Here is an 18,851-nt window from a genome sequence, read left to right as displayed (position 1 = left end):
AGATGGGTGCCATGGAAGTCAGACCTGGAGATTAAGAGGCAGAGGGGCACAGACATGGCCCACTGTTTTGCACACCCAATTGTTGACAACATGTCAGTGAAAATGCTGCTACATTAAAAGAAATTCTGTACCTCAAGTGCAGGAGATTGAACTGCTGGGCCAACATGACCGCTAACACATTTTCCTCTTTTAGAACAAAGTGATGAGAGGCAAGAGCTTTGAATGAGTGAAAGTTTGTCCAATTTGCAATCAAATGAGCATGCTATGGATTCAGAGCCAAGCAGCAGTTTCATCTGACTTTCGTCAGTGCACTTCATCTATCCAGCTGGAATGGTTTACAAGTACGATCGCGTCAATCCTGTGAAGTGAAGGATTTGCCTTTTGTTTGGGAAATATGCATCTCATTATAAAAATGGAACACAATGTCTTTGGTTTAGTTATTCTCTAGAGAAGCAGCCTTTAGTGCACTATATGCCAGGAATATAGTAAAGGGGGAAAATCTGATTACAGTGAATTTAGTTTAGGCATGAGAGACTGGGTGACATTTATATAGATGATAGATAGATGAATTAGGAGTATAAAAGCTATAGGCTCCACTCCCAGGGTGCCAATATTTGTGGAACAAATTCTCAGAAGGAAGTCAATCATTATTTCTTTTTGTCATGAACAAGAATCGATAAAGATAGAACAAGCCAAGAGCAAAGACCAACTTCAAAAGTATGATCAATTCAAGGATTTTAGAAACCAAAAGTGCAGTTATAAAGGAATTGGGAACTAGTCTACATATGAAACAGTATTTTAGGGGCTTTCTCTCAAACTTGTGATTCTTTTTCTTGAACCATGAAGAAAAACTATAGGCTGATCTGTTTCTGTTACCACACACCTTATACTAAAATAAATTCCAGACTGATTCTAGATTTTAGTGTAAAAAATAAAACCACATAAGAACCAAAGAAAAGTACAGGGAAAATAATAAGAAAAGAAAGAAAAACAAAAAATAAAACAACGAAAAATACAGGAGAATACTGATATAATCTTGAGGTACAAATGGCTATTCGAAGAATAAAACCAATGCCAAGAATTGGATTTATTTATAAAGGAAATGAGAGCTAGATGGGACTTTATTGAAGTTATTTATTTACTATTTAAATTCAGAATACATCACCATAAATAAAGGCAAACCAATTGGAAAGAATGTGTGCAAAATTCTCTTCAAGATTCTTTTTGGTTGCATGTAACCCACTCAAGCTAGCTTATGACAAAGAAAAAGAACAGAAGAAAACAGAGGTGTCTCACACTCCAAGGACAGGAGCATAGCTGGACCTCAGGACAAAGGAAACCAGGACTCAGGAAGTTATTGGGGATAAAGGAATAAAGGTCATTCTCGGAGTTGTCCTGGGACCACAGAGTCTCTTGTCACTCAGTTCTTGGTCCTGGGACCATCCGATTCTTCTTTTCTCTCTCAAGCTTTCTTCCCCCCTTCTCCATGCACCCGACTGCTTCTGACTTTATAGATTCTCAGTTCCAGTCTCATACAGAAGCTGCCTGTTCACTCCAACCCCAAGTGACAGAGACTCTTAGTGGCTCAATTTTTCCAGTTGTAAATTCTTAATCCAGATGGCTGTGACCAGCAGCCCATGGACACATGGAACACACATACAGCTGAGGGCACTGTGGGCTGTTATCAGAGAAGAAGGGCCACCACAGGCTGAGAAGACACCAGAAAGGGCAACTGCTACAACCATGTGGGGATACTACATGCTCTCTACCTTTCATAAGTTAATTTAAAAAAACAAAAAACAGTAGAAATATGAGTAGAAGAATAAATGCAAAAGACTGCTGATCTTATAGAAATGATGGGACTTACTTGAAAGCAAAACAATGACGATTAGAATTCAAAAATTCCTTTTTTATTAAAGATTGGTAAATATTTAAAATATAATAAAATTATGATCATAATAACCATTATAACTATTTATGATTACACTAATATTATATCACAATAAAACTATGATTATAGTATAATAAAATATTATACAAATATTATAACAGCCAGGTTCAGCAGAGAGTGTGGAACACAGCTAGTGCTACTAAAGCCTCAAACATATCCATGTACGTTTACATAGTATTTCTCATACAAGATAGTTACTCTGACCAAATCATTAAGAATGTTTTAAAATTTTAACTTTCTACAGCAAAGTAACATGTGAAAAGACTAAATTTATATTTAATACATCTGATTTTGTTTCTATAAATATTTGGGACTTAACTAAGCATGCGTACAAAACTAACACACACATATCTGTATAAGAGAGTGAAGTATATTAATCCTGTTAAGGATTAATTCCTAAGGAAGAATGACAGAAGAAGCCTTCCATTGGTTAGAAAGTATGGAAAGTACCCTAATCAGGAAGCCACACGTAAGCAGTGGCTGCATGCACTGTAAATTGTGTTTGTTTGTTTTGGCAGCGGGCCTGTGCAGGGACACAAATCCTTGACCTTGGTGTTACCAACAGCACACTCTAACCAAGTGAGCTAACTGGCCAGCTGTAAATTCTTTAAATATAGTTACCTAATCTTCATGGAGCAGTTGTTAAATAGTGGATGTTAGAAATACTTTTTTGTTTTCTGAAATGGATAATAACCAAGATAAGTCTTGGCTAGAAAACAGTTGTATGGTTTAAATGTGTCCCCCAAACGTTCATGTACTGGATACTTAATCACCATCTTAACAGTGTTAAGAGGGTGGGAAACCCTATTATGGTAATTGAAAGGTGGGGGTTTTAAGAGGTGATTAGATTGTGAGGACTGTACCCTCATGCATGGATTGATCCACTGATGGTTTAAGGGTGGTCATGGGTGTGGTTATGGTGGCTTTACAAGGAGAGTAAGTGAGAAGCTCAGCTTTCTCTTGTTCAGCTCATTCTCACCATGTGACAACCTGAGTTGCTGTGGAGGGTAACCACCAAGAACAAGGCCCATGCTAGGTGTTTTCCCTGGATTCTGGATTTCCCAATCTCCCAAACTGTAAGAAATAAATCTCATTCTTTTAGAAATTACCCAGTTTTGGGTATTCTGTTATAAGTAACTGAAATGAACAAATACAGCTGTTGTGCATTCCACTGTTTCTGCAGGAAAGAAATGTGAGCTCTCAGCAAGCCCAGTAGCCATTGGGGTTTAGAACCCTGTGTGACCCCGTGTCTACACGGGCTCAACCAGGGATTCTGTCACTGCCCCACCTAGAAGACTGGCAGATCCTACTGTCAGAATATGATAGGATCTGCCTCGAAGTGCAACTTTCTGACATGACAAAGGACAAGAGCAGGGACTTTATCAAGCTTATAGCAGTGGGTGCTATGACACTTTTTGTCTGCTAGTAAACAAGTATTTTATATGTGGCAAAAATCAGTCCACTTTCATTGTAACATACAACCTAATGGGTATCTATATACCTATTGTGGTCAGCTGAATAATGGCCGACAAATATATTCACACTCTAATCTCCATAGCCTGTGAATATTTACCTTGTAAGTCCCTGGCAAAAGAGACTTTGCAGATATGATCGAGTATCTTGAGATGGAAAGATTATCTTGGAACATCTGAGTGGGCCAATGGAATCTCAGAAGGGTCTTTATAAGAGAGAGACAGGAAGGTCAGAGTCAGAGACAGAGATGTGATCACAAAAAGAGGTTGATGTGATGTGCGGCTGTGAGACTGAGAATGTGGGCAGCCTCTAGATGCTGAAAAAGGCAGGGAAGCAGATTCTCCCCCAGAGTTTCAGAAGGAACACGGCCTTGCCGACCCATTTTGGCCTTTTGACTTCCAGAACTGTAAGATAATAAAGTTCTGTTATTTTAAACCTCAAAGTTTGTGGCAATTTGTTATGGAAGCGATAGAAGATAAATACATTTGTATGTCTGTATTTCTATGTACATAGCCCCTATTCACATTTAAACAGTGGTGACTACTGATATTTATCAAAATGAAACTTAAAAATTTTGATAGCATCTGGGCCAATTACTCCCTTGACCTGAGAGAAGGCATACATATATGAAAAGGCAATAAACACACATATGAATACCCCTGTGACTCAGCATTGAGTGGTAGGAGAATGCCAATTTTGCTAATCCTGAGTTCTGTGTCCCTGAAAAGACACCTAGTCACAGCATGATTGTGATTGAATCAAATAGCATTGCCAATGAACACAACCGTCAGGGATAGATGGAAGCAATTGCTTCGTTAACAGCTAATTAATTCATCGAAGAGCTACCCTGAGCACCGTGTACATGATACTGTGACAGCTTTGGTAGGAAGTCCAAAGATAGGAGTTTCTCTCTGCTCCAGAAGCTTATAAGCTAGCAGTGATGCGAGAACGTGCTCACACAAGCCACGGGCAGCTGCAGTCAAAGGTAGTATGTATAAGTGAACAGGGAAGAAATGCTGAAAGGGAAAGTTAAGAGAGGGCTGTTCCTTCTGGCCCTAAGATTAGGGAAGATTTCATGAAGGGAGGGATTGTTGATCTAAATTTTAAAGGATGAGTGAAATTTAGGGAATACAAGGTGGGAGTGGTTATTTAATAATTTTTTTAAATTGTCAAATGAATGCACGATCTTTTCACAATGCAGAAAACTAAAAGGAGAAAAAGTCACCCATAGTAACAACAACTGGATAATATTTTTAAAAAGCTATTTGTCACAAAAACATTTAAAATATACAATAGCAGAATATACCCCACGCACCCATAACACAGCCTTAATGATGATCAAAACATGTTCAATCTTATTTGATCAATATTCCCACACAAATTCCCTTCAGAATTATTTCAAAGCATATCCCAGACATTTTGTCATTTTCATTTGTAAATATTTACTTTTGTATCTCTAAAAGAAAAAAGCTCTTTTAGAAAACAAAAGCACAATTCCATTTGCACACCTAAAAATTAATGGTATTTCTTCATTTCGCATGCTCAAATATCCACAGATCTCATAACTTTCCAATGTCCTTTATAATATATCAAATGTCATTATTTTTCTTGAAATTTATTTGTTGAAGAAACCATGTTATTTGTTCTACAGAGTTTCCCACAGTATGCAATTTCCTGCTTGCTTCCTTGTGATGGTGTTTAACTTGTTCCTCTGTCCTCTGTATTTTATGTAAATTGGTAGTTGGAGCTAGAGGTTTGATCAGGTTCAGGTTCAATTTTTTTCTTCAAGGTGACTTTATGAATGATAGTGTGTTCTTCCATCAGGAGGTATATAGACTCTTTTTGTTATATTAACAGCTATTAATGTTCAAAGCCTAGATCCAAAAAATGATACTCTAATTTTATCATTCCATATTTATTTATTATGTGTAATACTTCCAAGAAGAGAAACTTCTCCACGTCTACTATTTAGTTAACTCTGGATACTACATTTCTATACATTATAGAAAATGCATGATAAATGGTTGATTTTTTTCCTTTAATTATAAATGTCTAAAAATGTGTTGGTTTGGATAGGATTTTGATAGGCTGAATTGAACATCTGAAGCAAAAATATTGGGGGTAGGTGTATTATTGTAGGGCTGTGTATTAGCTTAGTTTCTCCAGAAAAACAGAACCAATAGGAGATATATATAGATATAAATATAGAGATAGATGTCTATACACCTATCTACATCTATAGATATCTATCTCTGTCTCTATGTCTACACACAGATATAAAGAAATTTATTATAAGAAATTGGCTCATGTGGTTATGAAGGCTCAGAAGCCCCAAGATCTGCAGTCAGAAAACTGGAGACCCAGGGGGAGCTGACAGTATAGTTTCAGGCTGTATCCAAAGGCCTGAGAACCAGGAGAGCTGCTGGTATAAGTTTTAGTCTGAGTCTGAGGCCAAAAGCAGGAGACCAGTGTCCCAGCCTAAAGACAGTCAGGCAGAAAGAGTGAATTTTCCCTTATTCAGCCTATTGTTCTATTCAGGACTTCAGTAGATTAGATGAGGCCTACCTCCACTTGGGAGAGCAATCTGCTCTACTCAGTTTACCAGTTCAAATATTAATCTAATTCAGAAACACCCTCACAGACATACCCAGAATATTGTTTAACCCAATATCTGGGCACCCTGTGGCTCAGTCAAGTTGACACATAAAATTCACCATTATAGGCTGCATAACAAAGCACTGCAGACTGGTTGGCTTAAACAACAGAAATTTATTTTCTCAAAATTCTGCAAGTTGGAAGTCTGAGATCAAAGTTTCAGCATGGTTGTTTTTTTCTAACACCTCTCTCTTTGGCTTTAGATGGTCATGGCTGTCATCTTCTGGTGTCTTCATGTAGTGCCTCTGTGTGTGTTTATGTCTGTGCCCTAATCTCTTCTTACAAGGATAGCAGTCACACTAAATTAGAGCCCACCCTAATGATCTCATTTAACCTTAATTACTTCTTTAAAGATCCTATCTCCAAATATAGTCATATTCTGAAATACTGGGATTTTAGGACTTCAACATGTGAATTTTGGGAGGACACAATTCAGCCCCTAATAGTAGGAAAGCCTGGTATAAATAGACAGGGAAATGAAGTCTGGCAGAATCCCAGGGACCCTCAGAAATTAATTTGGGGTAGTAGGAGTCAAATTTGTAGGAGAGATAGTAGGGACTTTAATGTTCAGAATGAAACAAATGTTCTTGACATCAGTAATTAATAGTTGTTCAATGTTTGCTATTCATTAAATTCTGTCTCTGTTTCCTTTTCTGTAAAATGGGGATAATGATGGTCATATCTCCTTTATAAGATTGTTTTGAGAATTAAATAAATTAATATAACTGCCTGGCACATAGTAAGTACTATTTAGTTGTTTAAAAAATAAAATAAATAGGTTAAAGCATCACGCATATACAATATGCAATGGCCAGGTGAGGCAAATGGGGAAAATACTGTTATCCTCATTTTATAGACAGAAAGAGTGAAACCCAGTGATTCTGTGACTTATTCAAGGTCACAGGGACAGGGCGTGGGTATGGCCTTTTATCCAATACTACTCTCACTGATTGGTTGGCAACTTTCCATCAATATAAAAATTAAGATTAGTGAGCCATGTAAATAATGGAGCCGCTTCTGTACCAATGCTAATGCATATGGCCAGGGTGGAAACCATTTTCCAGGGTTGTCTCCAGTGCTGTTTAGCCTGGTGGTTCACTGGCCCTGCCAGTAATCATCCAACATGCATGATTATACAGTGGTGGTCATAGTGTTCTTTTGTCCCTTTTAAACATTTGTTATTGAATTCAGTCATTTGGACTCAGACTGGGTCAGCACAAACACTTCCCATCAAATCTAGAAGAAAAGAAATCATTAAGATAACTTTGACCATAATGATTTTTTGTATGTCCCTTGTCACCATCTGAGTAATTTTCGGTTTAGCATAAAGGCACCAGTACTGAGATCTGACCTGGTCAGGGGTTGGCTTGAACCCTGCGGAATTCAGCACACAAGCTACAGCAGATGTTTCTCTTCAAGGTTTGTGGGAGCCTTGCTATCCTTCCCCATCCAACTTCCCTCTTATAGGAACAGATGCCAGTGAGGTTGAGCTGGAGACTCTGAGCCTGGCCTCAAGTAATTACTGGAATAGCCCAAGGCAAGATTGTCTCTTGCCAGACTCAAGCAACAAACACTAATCCCTAGAACTAGATTTGCTCTTCCATTTATACAAAAGACATCGTGCTATGCTTTATCACTGCTTTGAGCCCTTTGGGAGCAATGGAAGGAAGAAAAGTCAAAAATCGGACACAGTGACCAATGCTTTGAAATGCAGCATTGATGATGGGTTCTGGTTTTTCAAGAGTGTACCTAGTTGAAATCAGCTTCCATGTGACTTCTTTGTCACTGCCTTTATTAGATAACAGAGTTGCTCCACAGAATTAACTCATATATTAAATTGATTTTGCAGGAAGGATGTAATACCACTGCAAACTTTTCATTGAGGGCTGATTTACAGGGAGCAGCAGATATTTGTCTGTAGGACCTGTATTTGTTCGATCTCTAAAATGACTATTTACAACAAAAACTATAGAGGGGTAGTATGATTTGAATGTTTATTCTCTCCACAGATCATGTTGGAACTGAATCTCCAATATGGTATTTGAAAGGTGGGGCCTTTAAAAGGTGATTGGATGGGAGGGAGAGGCAGGATAGGGAATAACTGGGTAAGGGACACAAAAAGTAATTACAATTTGTAATTATGAACATGCTGATAATATTGATTTAATCATCATATACTGTGTGCAAATACTGATAGTCAACTCTGTATACCATCAAAATGTACAAATAACAATAATTAAAATAATAATAATGATAATAAAGAATTGATTGGACCATGAGGGCTATGTCCTCATGAGTGGATTAATCATTCATGGATTAATGGGTTAGTGGATTAAGGGGTTATCACAGGTGTGGACTGGTGGTTTTATAAGGAGAGCACATGAACATGCTCTCACTCTTCCCCCTCTCTGTGTGATACCCTGCACCACCCTGGAAGTCCCCATCAGGAAGAGGGTTCTCAGTAGATGTGCCCACTCAACCTTGGACTTCTCAGCCTCCAGAACTATAAAAAATAAATTCCATTTCTTTATACCCAGTTTCATGTATTCAGTTATACGTGCCAGAAAATAAACTAAAGGCGGGTAGGGGGGGATCCTGCTTTTTTTTCTTCAAACTTTTTTTTTGCTTTTGGTCATACAAAAATAGCTTTTATTTTATTTTTTTATTGAAACATAATTGATTATACATATCTTTGGGGTCCAATGTTGAATATCAATACTTGTGTGCAATATGTAATGCTCAAATCAGGATAATTAGTGTAGTCAACATTACATAATGTAATCATTTTTTAATGGCCCTTTACCATTTTCTCCCTAACTCCTCTTCCCCTCCGCCTTTCCCACCTCTGGTAAACTCAGCTCTGTTCTATCCTTTTGAAAGTTCAACAAATTATTGGGCCAGCCCGTGGCTCACTCGGGAGAGTGTGGTGCTGATAACACCAAGGCCACAGGTTTGGATCCTATATAGGGATGGCCAGTTGGCTCACTAGCTGAGCGTGGTGTTGACAACACCAAGCCAAGGGTTGAGATCCCCTTACCGGTCATCTTTAAAAAAAAAACAAATTATTGTGATTGTTGTTTATTTCATTCATTCTTTCTATTTTTAGCTCCCGCTTATCAGGTAGACAAAATGATTACTGCTGATCCCAGGTGGGAGACAGCAAGTACCAGATGAATGTCAGGAGACAGAGAAGGAAGGATCCAAACCGGGCTGTGGAAGAAGCAGACAGGACAAGGTGGATATTTGAAAGTGCAGCTACTATCTCAGTGGAGATCGCACACAAATTTCACAGGCACTCCCTTTCCCGGAGTTGCTGAGCAAGAACAATAGAAACAGTCATAGCAGCCAGTTTTTCTTGAGTATTTTACAGCAGCCCCATGAGAATCGGGTACTATTATTATCTCCACTTTACAGAATGAGACTATTAAAGCTGAGAGAGCTTAAGAGTCTTTCCCAAGGTTAACAAGCTTGTCAGTGGTAGGAGCTGTGACATGAGGCCGGCGTTTTGACTCCAGAGGTCCTGCCCTTCACCTCTGAGCTGTGCTAACACCATGACTTCTAAAGCTGGAAGAGGGACAACCCAAGGACTGCTGGTCCCACAGGAGAAGAATAAGAGGACAGTGAAGATAGTAATCTGTGCAATCCAGTTTGGGATCTGCCCTGACCCTCATAAGACATAACCTGATTATTTGGTTATCATATTTTATATTACTTAGAAGAGTGTATGAAAAAGACAATAAATGAGGGAAAAAGAAGAAAATAAGAAACCAGAGCAATGTGGTAAGGTGTGTCTAGGTGCATATGCATATGTATAAATGAATAGAAAGTTATATCCGGTATAAACCTACCAACATTCTGATTATACGTTCCCAGAAGATGTAGCTTTTGTGCTCTACTTTTGTATTCATTTACAACCACCATAGTATTGGACAGAACACCTAATTAGAAGTTTTCCAAACATTCATTAAGTTTAATACAGGGCAGATAGTAGGCATTCCATAAATATTTATAGATTGCCAAACATTAATTGTGAATTAGAGTTTTATGTGGTGTGATGTCTCCATTGCATATTACCTAAGTGCCTAATAATGGCAAGTATTAGAAGGCAAAACAAAAGAGTTAGAAGAGAACACAAAAGTCTCCTTTTGCTTTCATTTTTTGCTCAATATTGCAATCAATAAATGCTCAGCCCCTTCACATGCCAGTTGGTGGTAAGGAAAAGTGGGAGGTTGAGAGGACTACGGATCTCACCAGCCCTGCATATGGTTGAGGAGGCCTTCACCCCTGCAGCAACCATTTGGCAACACCTCCATGTTATTTAGTGAAATATTTCTGACATTTATTCTGCAAATACAGGAAATGTAGACATATGATATAGCCTTTTATTCAGCACAAATTAGAACTGACCAGTGTGGTTCAAGCAGATGAAAGATGTCTGACTGATCTCATTCTCTCTACATCAACTGCTTTAGAATTTATTTTTAAGATGATTTCAGGGCAGCAAAGGAAATATGACATTGCTCATTTTCTCTAAATCAGTTTCCTAATAATTTCCACCTGTGGGATCTGTCTATAATATCCATTCATGTGCAGGTATTACAGCAAAGGTTAATTTTCTAAACCATAAATTCTTTTTGACCTTACCAAAGTGTGAACAACATGTACTGATGGTCACTAAAGCATGGAGGAGTCTGTATCTGAATACAATATTGCCAAAATGAAAAGGGCTAAATGTTTAGAGATGTTTATAAAACAATAGCTATATAAGGTATTTCATTGATAGAATTTTACTATAAAATCTAGTATACTATTGATATGAGTTGTTATGCACCATAAACAATATCTAACACAGTTCTATTGTTGGGGCTCAGAAAATGATACCCCAGAGAATGGCACTTTGGCATGCTGAGTACTTTATTTATTTTATTTATTTAATTTTTTTCAGAAATGAAAATAAAACATTTATTAATTCATCAAGGTTCAGCCAGGCAGACATCTAAATATATTAGCATGACATGTCTGGGAAAGAATAAAAATTTTATTTTATTTTTTCTGTTTGTTTATTTGTTTATTTATTTATTCATTCATTCATGAATATTCATGAGATACAAAGCTAATTGTCACACACACACACCCGCACCCATGATGTGAGGGCCAGATTCATATTGGGGGCATACCCATTACTAGAAATTACTTTTGTGCCCCGTGTCCCCCACCCAATTATCCCCCAACCTCCCTCACTCTCCCCCTTTCCCCCAAACTCCACTTTGTATTCCTAGGTATGCTCTCTCTCTCCGTTAAGACCAACGCACTACTGTGGTCTTTTTTTCCTTCATTCTTTCTCTCTTAGCTCCCACATATGAGTGAGCACATGCAGTATTTATCCCTCTATGCTTTGCTTATTTCACTCAACATAAGTTTCTCCAGGTTGATCCATGTTGTTGCAAATGGGAGTATTTCATCCTTTTTAATGGCAGAGTAGTATTACATGGTGTATATATGCCACAGTTTCCTTATCCAATCATCCATTGATGGACATTTAGGTTGGTTCCATATCTTGGCTATTGTAAACACAGCTGCGATGAACATGGGAGTGCAGGTGTCCCTTCGACATGATGATTTCCATTTCTCTGGGTATATACCCAGAAGAGGGGTTGCTGGGTCGTATGGAAGACCTATCTGTAGTTGTTTGGGAAACCTCCAAAACTGTTTTCCATAGTGGTTGAATTAATTTACAGTCCCACCAACAGTGTAGGAGTGTTCCCTTCTCTCCACACCCTCACCAGCATTTGTTACTCACCGTCTTTTTGATAATAGCCAGTCTAACTGGGGTGAGGTGGTATCTCAATGTAGTTTTAATTTGCATTTCCCTGATGACTAGTGATGTTGAGCATTTTTTCATGTATCTGTTGGCCATTTGTATGTCTTCCTTTGAAAAATGTCTATTCAGCTCCTTTGCCCATTTTTTGATTGGGTTATTTGGTTTTTTACTGTATAATTGTTTGGGTTCTATGTATATTCTGGATATTAATCCCTTGTTGGATGCATAGTTAGCAAAAATTTTCTCCCACTCTGTAGGTTGTCATTTCATTCTGTTGATTGTTTCCTTTGCTGTGCAGAAGCTTTTTAGTTTGATATAGTCCCGTTTGTTCATTTTTTCTTTTGCTGCTTGTGTTTTGAGGTTCCTGTTCATAAAGCCTGTGCCCAGACCTAGTTGCTGAAGTGTTTTTCCTATATTTTCCCTTGGTAATTTTACAGTTTCAGGTCTTACACTGAAGTCTTTAATCCATTTTGAGTTGATTTTAGTGTATGGTGAGAGGTGCATATCTAGTTTCATTGTTCTGCATATGGATGTCCAGTTTTCCCAGCACCACTTGTTGAAGAGGCAGTCTTTTCCCCAGTGTAGATTTTTGTTGCCTTTGTCCAATATCAGATGGCTGTAAGCCTGAGGGGTGATTTCTGAGTTCTCAATTCTACTCCACTGGTCTGAGCACCTATTTTTATACTAGTACCACGCTGTTTTGGTTATGCTGAGTACTTTACACTGAAGGACACTGGAAGCCCTCAGAAGCAAAGTTGATTTCTGACCTTCTCCTGCCCTGCTTTCTCCTACTTTCCTTCCTCCCCCAAGGCATGCTGTAGAAAGTATAATCTCTTTTCCCCAAGGTGGGTCATAGAAACCAGAACCCCTCTCCCCCAAAGCCAGCTATAAACACCTATAGCTATTACTCTAACCTTCCCTTGCCTTTCTGTTAGGAGCTGGCCATAAAGAAACTCTGACCCACCTTGTCTGAAGTAGGTCATAAAACCTCCATTCCAGAAGGAGTCCTCCATACCAGGGAGGAAGGAATACCACACAAAGAGGCTAAGAAGAAATCTGAACAGACATGCCTTGCTAGGTTTCTCCATTCAGTCTATCACTATTAGATCATTCTCTGTTGTCCAGTTACATTCTACACAGCTGTTCATTCTTCATTGAATGTAAGCATAAAAATAAAGTTTTCCCTGGGTCTTTTGGTCTTTATTTCTAAAGGCTCCTGTGTCTCATAAAACTTTGATTAAATAAGTCTGTTTTGCTTTTTTCTTGTTAACCTGTGTTTTGTTACAGGAATGTCGGCTGTGACCCTTATGATACAGAGGAAAGGTGTCACCCCATTCTGCTCCTACACTATTATTCATTCTGAATTTCTGGATCCAACCTATTTCTTTAGCACAAAGACAGTGTCCATTTCAGGGAAAATAATGTTCTAAGTAAATGCATGAAGTGCATTATAATAATGTAAAGCCTTATATAATTCTCATGTAATTGACACTGAATACTGTAGTAGTATATACAATACTATATTATATATACTACTACAGGTGCTATAGTAATATGCAGATTTGGTATGGATAATAATCTCTTTAACTAGAAAGTAGAAGAAATGAAGAACAGAACACCTGCTGCCATTAGCTTTGGAATTTGAATTTTAAGAGGGTTGTTATTTACCTATTTAGAGTGGTGCTTTAAGGTTCAGTTTGTAAGTTCTGAATTTTCTTTAAATCTATTTTTAAAATCATATTATAAGCCTAATACAATATTTCCAAATTTTAAAAAAGACATTCTGAGAGAGCCAGTGCGTGGCTCATTTGGGAGAGTGTGGTGCTGATAACACCAAGGCCACGGGTTCGGATCCCTGTATAGGGATGGTCAGTTCACTCACATTGGAGAGCGTGGTGCTGACAACACTAAGTCAAGGGTTAAGATCCCCTTACTGGTCATCTCTTTAAAAAAAAAAGACATTCTGTATCAGGGAATTGCATTATATCATTCCTAATGTTTTTAAAGGTGAACAAAAAAACAAATATAAACTATTTCAAACTATACACATTGCTCACATGGGAGAGAGGGGAGAAATTTGGAGTTGAAACTGGTGCTGTAATTGGCTCCTGTATGTTAAAAAGTCAACCATCCTAGCAGATGTATTCACTCATTTATCAAACATTTTTTGAGTGCCTACGACTGTGTTTGACTGGAGTATCAAAGGTGAGTAAGACAAGGCCTTAACTGTCAATGAATGTATAATCTGGTGGGGAAGCAAACATATAAACAAGTATGGTAGCATCAGAAGTACTTCGCAGTGGTAAATATCAGCAAGGTTGGCACACGGGGTGCAGGTGGGGGGCAGATTCCAAACAAGAGGTAAGTGGGTGAGTAGGCAGGAAGGAAGATGGAGAGAAGGAGGCAGGAAAACAGAGAAATGTTTTAACTAGTTCCCATTCCCATTTTCACCAGTGGATCAGAAGGACATCATTGATGATGTAAATATGATGTTAAACTTCCTAGGGCATCTGGGAAAATAACTGAGAAAAAAGAGAACAAAACTCAATAGAGAACAATCCAGGTCTCCAATGTTGGGGGTGTGGGAGGACAGTCACTGGAGAGTAAGTCATCAGTGCATATGGCCTGCCTGGCCCAGAACCTCCAGGCTTGTGGTTGCTGAAGCTGCCTTGAGCCGAGTGCCACGTGCTTGCATGAGAGGCTTTTTGACTTCCAGTCCAAGAGCAATGATCTCACCCTTCTCCGCTCCCACGGGTTCAGCTGCCTTTGATCCACAACTGGGAACATCTGAGGGCTGCTTGCTTTGGGAGATGCCTTCTCCTACGCCAGTGGAGGCAGCACAAGTATTTGCTGTGTTCTGGAGCATCTGCTTCCCCCAACGCTCTGCTTCTCTGCACTTGGAGGGAGGATCCTGGAGCGGCTGTGCTCTTCTCAGCCTGTTGCCTAGTGCTCCTTAAAACTGATGTTCTGCTCATGGTTAGAGGGAGTTGAGGCAGATTTCTCAGGACTGTACTGCAGGCTGATTTATATATCACATTTTAGAGGCGGTACCAGAATGTAACTTCGGATATTCTTCTTCCCAGGGGAATTAGATTGTGGGCTTCCACAAACTTTAAAACTGAATTTTTGGTATGCAACCCATGTTTCTCCCGGGCCTGATTTTATTCAAGCTCAGGTGAGAAGTGTTGATGGAGAAAAGAAGAGCTAGACCTTGGCAGTAATTTTGTTTATAGTGTATTCTCAGTGCCTAGCCCCAAGCACTACTTATTTTTAAAGTAGGCACTCTAAAAATCTGTGGAATGAACACATTGTAATAATTAGGGATTAGAAAGGAAAATTTTCAAATTGTAAATATTTGTGTTTAATCCTTTATATTTTGCTATATATCATTCAAACTATTGTTTCTAATTCTTACTAAAGTGATTTTAATATTTTAAGCACAACGCTATATATAGCATTAAACTTTATTTTGGAAAAAATAAGTACAAACTTAAATGGCTAAATTAGTTGAATTTTCTGAGTTAAACACATCTAAAGGTAATGTTTTTTGTTTTTTTAATAAGAAAGCTACAGAGGAGGCAGCATCAGTCAATATTTGGCCTCACAAATTAACTGCACACCAATTATTGAGAAGACAATAGAAAAATTCTGAATTCCCATTGTCTAAATAACAGAACGAGCAACAGACTCTCTGGACTCAAAAAAAGTTAAACTATGACAAATGGATAAACAAACAAAGTGGATATGAATTGCATATCGTTTTGACAGTTAAATGGTAAGTACCCACATGGTGAGAATCACGTGGGTTCCATTTCTAAGACACAGGCGCCTGAGGGGTGCCACCCATAGTGCCGCTGCAGGTGCAGTGAATCTCAGGGATGAAGGCTTCTCCTGCAATGTGCTCTTTGCTCCAGTATTGAGAGTCCTGTTGAACAAAAGGAGATGAAATGATCAATTTAATTTTTTGTAATACACAAATAATACCATTCCCCTTTGGGAAATTAAATGTAACTAACATGGGTTTGTATTAGTTTGTTTCTGTTGCTTATGTCAGAATACCTGTAACTGAGTAATTTATAAAGAAATTAAATTTATTTCTTACAATTTGGAAGAATGGGAGTCGAGGTCCAGGGAGCACATCTGGGGAGGGCCACCTTCTTGGTGGTGACTGTCTACAGAGACAGAGGGTGTCACATGGCAAGAATGGCCTAAGCAAGAGAGCTAAACTTCTCACTCGCTCTCCTTATAAAGCCATCAGAACCACGCCCATGATAACTCCTAACTTCATGAATGGATTAATCTGTTCATGAGGGTACAGTCCTCATGATCCAATCACCTCTCAAAGGCCCCACCTTTCAAATACCATAACTGAATTACTTTCTTAACACTGTTACAATGGAGATCAAGTTACCAACACATGTGGGGGACACATTTGACACTTAGCAGTGTTCAAAGCATGTTCAGAACGTGAGGTGGTACCTACAGCTCCTAGTGCTTGGTGATAACTGCAGAACTAATTGTAGAAGGAAAAAAGGGGGAGACAGGGAGGAAAGAGTGGAGAAGGAAGGGGAGGGAGAGAAGAATGTAAACTAAATGACATAAGAAGTCAACCCAAATGCTCAGGACTCTGTCATCCCTGAGGTCACTAACAGTGGCAACCCACCTGGACTTTTCCTCTCCAGAAGGATTTTAGCTTTTCTCATTTCTTCCTGACCATCAAAACTTACTTGTTCTGGATTTTCTCAGTCCGCAGAATTTTCCCAACTCCTTCTCTATCATCAAAACTTAGTTTGTCCCTTATTTACAAAGGGTCCCTGATAGGTGACTTACTAATTTGATAACTTAGTGAGATAGGTGTTAATGGCTGGTAGTTGGAGAATGTGTCATCCCATCAGCTCACATTTACATTTTAATTGAGATTTTGAATGCCTTACTCTAAATGGCTAATTTGAGACTCTCAGGCATTATAGAAAGACCAGTGGGAAAGTGCTTGGGAAGTGGGTAATGGGCTTCCATTACCATTTTATTATCATTATCAATGGGAGGCCTCCATCTGCTCAGGTGAGAAGCAGATATTTGTGTATTCCAGAGCAGATAGTTGTGTATTCTTTTGAAGGTCCTCTAGGAACATACAAACCACAGAAACCTATGGTAGCTCATTTTTGGGTTTGATTTCCCAAGACCAAACATCCAAATGTTTAATTAAAAGTCTTAAAATTTGAATTCAATTTGTTCTGTTCATATCTCAGTAAAGTTGGAGAGAAATTAGGCAAAAACTCTTTTCACCAAACATTCTTTTACACTTGAAGGCAGCAATTAATTATTGTTCTCTGTAGGCAATACAACCTCAATTTCTCTAAAAAGCACTGCTTTCACATGATCATAATCTTTTTTTGGATTTACTCCAATTTTTCACGGAAGTTCTAAAATGCAAGAGTTGTGCCTGGCTGCTGTTGCTATTGCTGTTTTGTTTGGAAAGCTAACAGCCAGTGCAACTCACTCCATGGTCAACACAGCTTCTGTTTTTTGGGGGAGCATTGTCAGTCATGCCTCTCCAAATGTTAAACTCTTAAATTAAATAAAATTGAAAGTCAGTCTCTTCCTTGAGCTTCCCTCGAACTCGCTATGGCCCTCTAGTATGAAGGCACAAAATCAGGAGTAGATAATATGTTTAAATCATCTCCACATTGTTCACAGCACTCAGCATGCTATCTGGCCGGTAATAGGCACTCATAAAAATGCTGACTCATAGGTGCTGAGGAACGGCCATTTTGGCCCAAACCAGCTTTCTCACTTGTTATATTTCCCATGTCTTCCAACATTCATATTTAGCAAACAGACAAAATGTGGATACTAAACAAATGCAATTTATTCCCACTGCTTACTCAGAGCTTAATCTCTTGTCATGTTTTTGAGTTGGCTTTTTAAGTTTGGGATGATTTTCTTGCATGAATGCCAGAGTTCTTAGGGATTCAGCTTTGGAGAAATTTAAGATTGTTACCATATTTGAACAAAGTTTTTATCACATTGTCAAAATGTGGCTGTCATCTGCTCAGATGAGAGTTGGATATCTAAGTCTTCTCAAGTGGATAGTTGGATATACTCTTTTGAAGGTTCTCTGGAGACATAAAAACCACAGAAACTGCTTTGGGGATGAGATACAAAAATTAACAGAAATATAACAATGCCACGGAAAACGAGTGTTGTAAATCACGATTTTCAATTCATAAGCTCCTTACTAAGGACTGTATCCTATTTGGGGGGTGGGGGTTGTTAAGTGGTCAGATGTACCACATGCTTACACACGTTCCACTTCTGAGGGTAGCAGTTTCCAGGCTTTTCCACTATGCAACAGTGTTTAGAAACCTAAAGCCATATCCCTATACTCTTTAAAACTTCATTGTGGATCTTCTAAAAATAAGATATTCTTCTTCATAATCACATCAGTTATCAGCTTCAGAAAATTTGATATTAATATCATAATTTTATCTAATCAACAGTCCATATTCCAGTATTATCCATTGCCCCCATAATGCCCTTTAAAGCACTGTTTTTCCTTCAGTCCAGAATCCAGCCCAGGATCACAAATTCCATTTAGTTGTCATTTAATCTCCTTTACTCTGGAACAGTTTCCCAGCCTCTCTTTATTTTTTATGACATTGATTTTTTTAAGGATACAGGCCACTTACTTTATAAAAAGTTTCTCAATTTGGGTTTGTCTGGTATTTCCTGATTATGTCCAAATAGATTTTGAGGGCTTTTCCATGAAAAGCCGGAAATTGTGGACTCTTCCAAAGTTTTCCCATTTTATTTATAATGAAATTGACACATTTTACCAAGCCCTACAAGGCCCTGCAAGGTCTGTCTTTGCAGCTAATGCACTGCTTGCCCCTGACTCACTCTGCCTCAGGCCCTTTGCACCTGCTGTTACCACTTCCTGGAATACTCTTC

Source organism: Cynocephalus volans, chromosome 13, assembly GCF_027409185.1.
Source record: "Cynocephalus volans isolate mCynVol1 chromosome 13, mCynVol1.pri, whole genome shotgun sequence".
Classification (NCBI taxonomy): Eukaryota; Metazoa; Chordata; class Mammalia; order Dermoptera; family Cynocephalidae; genus Cynocephalus; species Cynocephalus volans.
Note: the sequence above shows the minus strand (reverse complement) of the source record.